The following is an 8475-nucleotide window of genomic DNA, read 5'->3' as shown; positions in this document are numbered from 1 at the left end:
AATTATGGGTTATTAAAAACATAAATCCTTCACTTTTAAAAGCCACTAACAATTCGACCCTTTATATAATAAACTACCAAATTTTTAATTTACGCGATTAAGTCCTTTTATTTAATCGGACACCTAAATAATAAAATTAAATCACAAAAATTTCACAAATATAAATTCACACAAAATAAACACAAGAAATAATTTTAAAATATTTTTCTGACTCGAATTCGTGGTCCCGAAACCACTGTTCCAATTAAGGTCTAAATCGGACTGTTATAGAGTTTCTAGAATTGAAACAGGGCAGTATGACTGTGACCGAGTATGAAATTGAATTTGTAAGATTAAGTAAGTATGCTCGGGAGTATGTTTCTACTGAAGAAATTATGTGCAAACAGTTCGTTGATGGGTTGAACGAGGATATTAAACTTCTAGTTGAAATTCTAGAATTGAAAAAATTGTTGTCTTGGTTGATAGAGCTTGCAAACCCGAGGAGCTTAGCAAAGAAAAGAGAAAAGCATATTCAAATGCTAGAGACCCGAGAAAAAGATTGATGAATAAGCCATATCAATCTTCGTCAAAGAAACCCATAGATTTATATACTCGTCCAAATGCTTCAATCAGGTATTCGAACAGAGATCATAGAGAACAATACTAAAGTCCCAAAGCTCAAGCTACATCAGTATCGAGTGTTGGCAATGTGAGAAACAATAAACCCGAGTGTCAACAGTGTGGAAGATGACATTTTAGAGATTGCTGTAATAAAAGTAATAAAGCTTGCTTCAAATGTCGTTTGCAAGATCATTTTATATGGGATTGCCCTAAATTAGATGAAAAAGACAAATTTCAGAATGCAAAACTGAGTAACATAGCCATTAAAGGAAGGCCACCAAGAAATGCGAGAAATGTGACTAGTAGTAGAGGCGCGACAAAAGATTAAACTATGAGATTTGATGCGAGAGCACCTGCTAGAGCTTACACTATTCGCGCTCACGAAGATGCGTCATCACCAGATGTTATTACTGGTACATTTTCTCTTTACGACACTAATGTTCTTGCATTGATTGATCCTGGACAGACTCATTTGTATGTTTGTGAGAATTTAGTGTCTACTAAGAATCTGCCTGTTGAGTCTACTGAGTTTGTGATTAAAGTATTAAACCCCTTAGGCAAGTATGTTCTAGTTGATAAGTTTTGCAAGAATTGTCCTTTAATTAACCGGGGTTACTGTTTTCCTGCAGATTTAATGTTACTATTGTTTGATGAATTCAATGTAATTTTGGGTATGGATTGGTTGATGTTGCATGAGGCTGTTGTGAATTATAGACAAAAGACTATTGAATTGAAATGTCAAAATAGTGAAATCATTCGAATTGAATCAGATGAATCGAGTGGATTGCCTGTTGTGAGTTCGTCTATGTCAGCTCAGAGATGTGTGAGAAAAGGTTACAAAACTTATCTTGATTATGTTTTAGATACAAAAGTATCTGAAACGAAAATTGAATCAGTGCTAGTTGTCTGTGAGTATTTGGATGTATTTCCAGAAGAACTACTGGGGTTACAACCGATAAGAGAGGTTGAATTTGCTATTGAGTTAGTACCGGGAACTTCACCAATATCAATAGCTCCATGCAGAATGGATCTAACAGAATTGAAAGAGTTGAAATCTTAGCTGTAAGATTTAATAGATAGAGGTTTTTCACGACCTAGTTTTTCACCCTGGGGAGCACTAATATTGTTCACAAAGAAGAAAGACGGATCAATGAGAATGTGTATTGATTATTTTCAGCTTAATAAGGTAACGATAAAGAACAAGTATACATTGTTGAGAATAGATGATTTATTTGATCAGTTGAAATGAGTGACAGTGTTTTCAAAGATTGATTTGGGACCTGGCTATTATTAGTTGCGAGTTAAAGATTCTGATGTGTCGAAAACTGCATTCAGAATGAGGTACGGACATTATGAATTTCTTGTTATGCCTTTCAGATTGACTAATGCTCCTGCAGTTTTTATGGATTTGATAAATCGGATTTTTAGACCGTATTTAGACAAATTTGTTGTTGTATTCATTAACGACATTCTGATATATTCTCGAGATGAGACTGAGCATGTCGAGCATTTGAGGATTGTGCTACAAACCTTGTGGGATAAGCAATTGTTTGCTAAATTCAGTAAATATGAATTTTGGCTCAAAGAAGTTGAATTTTTGGGGCACATTGTTTCAACGGAAGGTATAATAGTTGACCCAAGCAAGATTTCAGTCATTGTTGATTGGAAACCACTGAGAGATGTATCCAAAGTCAGAAACTTTCTAAGGTTAGCTGGTTACTATCAATGTTTTGTAAAAGGATTCTCGATGATTACTACACCAGTGACTAGATTGCTTCAAAAAGATGTAAAATTTGAATGGTCCAAGAAATGTCAACAAAGTTTCGAACTGTTGAAAGCATTGTTAATAGAGGCAGCAGTTTTGGTTCAACCTGAGTCGGGTAAAGAGTTTGTGATTTACAGCAATGCATCATTGAACGATTTGGGTTATGGTTTGATGCAAGAAGGAAAAGTAATAACTTATGCCTCCAAAAAGTTGAAGCCTCATGAAAAGAATTATCCGACGCACGATTTAGAGTTGGCCGCTATTGTATTTGCATTGAAAATTTGGCGACATCATTTTTACAGCGAGAAGGGCCACATCTTTACCGATCACAAAAGTTTAAAGTATATAATGACTTAGAAAGATCTGAATTTACATCAACGAAGGTGGCTCGAGTTATTGAAAGACTATGAGCTAGTGATTGATTATCATCCGGGGAAAGCTAATGTAGTCGCAGATGCGCTTAGTAGAAAATAATTATTTGCTTTGAGAATGATGAATACTCAGTTAACCTTATCTGATGATGGTTCAATTCTAGCAGAGTTGAAAGCTAAACCGGTTTTTCTTCTGCAAATTTGTGAAGCTCAGAAGTTAGATAACGAGTAACAAGCTAAAAGATTACAATGTGAGTCGAATAGTGGTTTAGACTATTAGATTGGATTCAATAATTGTTTAATGTTCCAAGATAGAATTTTCTTACCAAAGAATTCTAAGCTCATTCAGAAAATTTTACACGAAGCACACAGTAGTTGCCTATCTGTTCACTCGGGGAGTACTAAAATGTACAATGATTTGAAATAGTTGTATTAGTGGTCGGGTATGAAACGAGATATTTTAGAATTTGTATCGAGATGTTTGGTGTGTCAGCAAGTTAAAGCTTAACATCAAGTGCCTTCGGGATTGCTACAATCAGTGATGATACCGAAATGGAAATGGGATAGAGTTACGATGGATTTCGTATCAGGATTACCCCTGTCTTCGAGGAAGAAATATGCTATTTAAGTTGTCGTTGATTGATTGACAAAATCTGCACATTTCATTCTGGTACGTACAGACTATTCACTTGATAAATTGGATGAATTGTACATTTTAGAGATTGTTAGATCACGAGGGGTGCCAGTTTCGATTATTTCAGATAGAGATACGAGATTTACATCGCGATTTTGGAAGAAATTGCAAAAAGCTTTGGGTACAAGGTTGAATTTTAGTACAGTATTTCATCTACAAATTAATGGTCAGACTGAGAGAGTAATTCAGATTCTTGAAGATATGCTTCGATGTTGGGTTTTAGAGTTCAAAGGCAATTGAGAGAAATATTTGTCATTAGTTGAATTCGCGTATAACAACAGATTTCAATTGAGCATAAAGATGGCACCGTACGAAGCTTTGTATCGTCACAAATGTCAAACTCTGTTGTAGTGGACTGAGTTGAGTGAGAAAAAGATTCACGGAGTTTATCTGATTAGAGAGATTCAAGAAAAAGTGAGAGTAAGTTGCGACAATCTGAAAGCAGCTTTAGATCAACAGAAATCGTATGCGAATTTAAAATGGAAAGACATTGAATTTTAGATCAGTGATAAAGTATTTCTAAAAGTATCTCCGTGGAAGAAAATTCTTCGATTTGGTTGCAAAGGCAAATTGAGTCCACGTTTCATCAGGCCGTATGAGATCATCAAAAGAATAGGGCTAGTGGCATATCACCTAGCTTTACCATCTGAGTTAGAGAAAATTCATAATGTATTCCATGTGTTAGGAAGATATAGATCAGATCCATCACACATAATTTCTCTAGCAGATATTGAGATTCAACCTGATATGACGTATAACGAAGAACCTATCAGAATTTTAGCTTGAGAGGTTAAAGAGTTGAGAAACAAAATGTATAGCTTTAGTGAAAGTACTTTGGCAACAACATGGTGTCGAAGAAGCTAGGTGGGAGCCCGTGGAAGCTATGAGAAAAAAGTACCCTAACCTTTTTGCTGGTAAGATTTTCGGGACGAAAATCCCTAAGGGGGGAAAGTTGTAACAACCCATTTTTAGTCAAATCAGAACAGCAATTTCGGGACCACAAATCCAAATTCAAAATAATTATTTTATTATTATTTTAATGATTACATCATGGTAGTGTGTTTGTATGAAAATTTTGTTAAGAAATTTTATTGTTTAATTAGTCAATTTGATAAAAAGGACTAAATCGCGTAAAGTGCAAAAGTGATGTTCTAATAGCTAAAGATATTTAATAGCTATAGAACCTTAAATTAAGAGTCCTTAAGTGGTAATTAGACCATTTCAATTGTGAGTGCACATTTATGGGCTTAAAATGGATGTTAAATATGATTATATAATAAGGTTAATTTTGTAATTTAGTAATTAAGGTAAATTAAAAAAAACAAAAAAATTGTACCATCTTTTAATCATCTTTCACCAAATTTTGAGTGAAGAAAAGCCATTTCTAGGCTTTTAAGCATTCGGCCACTTCATGGTTTAATTGTAATTTCAATTTTGTTTCGTTTTTAATGATTTCTATGTTTTTTAGATCCTTGCAGCAAGGTCTAGCTAGCCCAGGACTATTTTTCAAAACTGTTAAAGATTGAGGATGTTACCATTGATGAATAAGCATGTATTTGAGTGATTAATGGTAGATTATGAATGTTTGATGATATTTTTATAAGTTTTGTTAAGTGACTTTTAGTGAAAATGCAAATTAGGGATGAAATTGAGAAATGTGGAAAGTTTGTGGGTAATTTGTGAAATAAATAAAAAAATTGGCTGCTAGGGACCTAACTGAAATTCAGCTAGCATGGGTTTGGGTGAAATTGCATGAATTTGTGATTTTATGAAATAAGGACTAAATTGTAAAAGTTGTGAAATTATTGGGGCAAAAGTGTAAATGTACTTTAATGAGTGTTTTGGACTAAATTTAATAGAGAGGTACTTAAATAAGTTGATTTTGATTATATATAGATCAATAAAAGCAAAATTCAGATCTAGATCGAGGGAAAAACAAAGTATTCAACTAATCGACCTATTTCGCAGTTTTAGCGTCCAAGGTAAGTTTGTATGTAATAAGCATTGCTATATTTTTGTTTTAAATGTTTTGATATTGTATGAAATTTGAATTATGAACTTGCGGACACATTCGAAGAAGATTCGACGTTAGAAATCTCATTTGAACCTTAGGAATAAATTAGGATACGAAGGACATGTCATTAGGATCTTCATTGAATTGGCTTCGGGGCATGATATTAGCACTTTGGGTGTGAGTTACATTGATTTGGCTTCGGGCCATACTATTAGCACTTCAGGTGCGAGTTACATTGATTTGGCTTCGAGCCATGATATTAGCACTTCGGGTACAAGTTACATTGATTTAGCTTCGAGCCATGATATTAGCACTTCGGGTGCGAGCTTCATTGATTTGGCCTCTGGCCATGATATTCGCACCTAGGGTATGAGACTTTCAAGTATCTGAACTTTTATTCTGAAAGGTTCAACAGGTATATTGAAGATGTGGAATGGTGAAAAATAGTTACATATCGGTACAGGTATGTACAGAAAAACTATACGAGCAATGAGTCTAAGAAAGTTGTGAGTTTATGATCAAGTATGTCGTTAAATTTATGTTAGCTTGAGATTAATGTATTGTTGTATATTATGTCATTTAATTTGAATGGTAAATAAACGATGAGACTTGCATAATATTTTCAGACGAGCTTACTAAGCTTTATAGCTTACTTTGTTTATTTTCCATATCTTATAGTAATTTCAATGCTAGCTCAGATTTGGGGATCGTCAGAGACTTTGTCACACTATCCTACTATCATTTTGGTACTTTTGAGCTTATGTTTTGGTTATATGGCATGTATAGGGTTTATTGCTATTTTGGTTATGAGTTGATAATGATTTTGGTCATTTGAAATGACTTGTAAATGTTAAATGTTTTGGTTTGCATATAGCCATGAGAATTGGCTTATTTTGGGTTGATGTGGTGATGTATATATGTGTATAAATGGCCTTGCTATGAGGATTATTTTTTCTTATTGAATGCCTATATGAGATATTCTAGTGAAGGTAGAAAATTGCTTAGTGTATGCCTTATTGTGGATTAGTATATTGAGTACAGTATGAATGTATTAAGAGTTATGATAGACATGTGGTTTTAGGCAAAGTTGTGCACAATTGAAAGTGTCAAATTAGGTGTTTTGAGATATGACAATTGTATGCTTTGAATTGGTATGTTTTGGTCTTACTTGTGCTTGAATTGGATGCCCATATATGCTATGATTATGCGCCATTTGAGTTGTGTAGGTGTGCACAAATTTAGGTGGAAAAATGGCTTCGTAAATAGCCTATATTTTTCCACTCAGGCAGAGACCCGGGCGTGTGTCTCAGCCGTGTGTAACACACAGTTATGTTACATGGCCGTGTGTCCCCTGGTGTTAAATTAAAAAAATCAAGTCAATATGCTCCACACGGCCTAGCACACGAGCGTATGATTGGGCGTGTGGCCTAAGTTAGTATACCCTACAGGTTTGGCACAGCCTAGCACACGGCCTGGCACACGGGTGTGTGTGGCAATTTTTAGGACCGTGTGACCTAAGTCAGAGAGTTACACGGGGTCAAACACGGGCTGGGACACAGCCATGTGCTCCCATTTTGAATGTCCACACGGCCTGCAACATGGGCATGTCTTTGGCCGTGTGAGAGACACAGCCGTGCCACACGGGTGTGTGTTCCCTATTTTTGAGAAAATTTTCTAAGTGTCTAAAAGTTTCTAAAGTTATCGACTTAGTCCCGAACCACCCTAACTACATCTTTTGGGCCTTGTAGGCTCTTATTAGGGACAATATGATTGGTTGTGAATGAATTGTATTTGAATTAATTAATTGTATGAGAAATATATGTTTAAATGTATGATCAATTTGGTAATGCTCCGTAACCCTATTTCGGCATTGAATACGAGTGAGGGGTGTTACAAATACGGCCTAGCACACGGGCATGTGACTTGGCCATTGACGCAAGTCAGAGAGTTACATTGGGCAGGACACGGCCTAATGTACGGGCATGTCATAGGGTCACACGGGTGTGTCCTTTGGTCATAAGGGCGTGTCCTTTGGCCATACGGGCATGTGAGCCCTGCATTTAGGAAAAATTTTGAAATTTCATGAAAAAATTTTTGATATCCCGATTAAGCCCCGATTTGATTCTAATGTTTATATTGGACCTCAATGGCCCATTCAAGGGACAATATGATTAGTATCGAACATGAATAATAAGTGATGTGAAATATTTGTAACTATTCGTAAACTTTGGTAATGCTCTGTAACCCTGTTCCGACGACAGATACAAGTTAGGGGAGTTACAAAGCCATTGGTATAAATTGACAGTAACTTTATGTATGGTAGATATACCTATCGGCTATTGCTAGCTGTGGCATAGGATGGCAGTGGAAGAATCCTTCCAATTGCGTTTACAATAACACCGGGGGAGTTAGGTGATGACTGGGATTTCTTTCTTTCTATGTTAAGAGGGCATGTCTGCCCCCAACCTGATATTGGTGTTATATCGAATCGGGGAACTAGAATATTAGCCGCAATTGAGCGACAGGGAAAGCCTATAGGATCGCACACACCATAGATAATTTCTAATACACGTTACATCCAACTACTACGGGTAATATTGGTCTACCACTGAATGATGGCAAGTGACTAACATGGGTATTTAATCTCTATTAATATAATTTTATTTGTAATATTCAATTTATTCTGAATGGAATAGTGGTATGCAATTTTCGCTATCAACTTATATTGGCAGGGTACAAGATCAATAAGGATCGTTTTCATGAGATGTTGGCGATTTTGCGTTCAGTTAACGAACAAGGCACAGATTACCTTTGTAACATACCTTTCGATCAGTGGACACAAGCATATGACGGCGGCCTACGATATGGTCATATAACCTCAAACCTGGCTGAATGCATAAATTTTTTTCTAAAAGGAACGCGTCATTTACCTTTACCTTGGTTGTGTAAAAGACATATTTCCGTTTGGCAGCACCATTTCCAAAGCAAGCAGCAAGTGATAAAGGTCAAATGTAGGGAGGCCATGTATGGT

This window comes from Gossypium hirsutum, chromosome A08, assembly GCF_007990345.1.
Source record: "Gossypium hirsutum isolate 1008001.06 chromosome A08, Gossypium_hirsutum_v2.1, whole genome shotgun sequence".
NCBI classification, from domain to species: Eukaryota; Viridiplantae; Streptophyta; class Magnoliopsida; order Malvales; family Malvaceae; genus Gossypium; species Gossypium hirsutum.
This window is presented reverse-complemented; position numbering follows the sequence as displayed.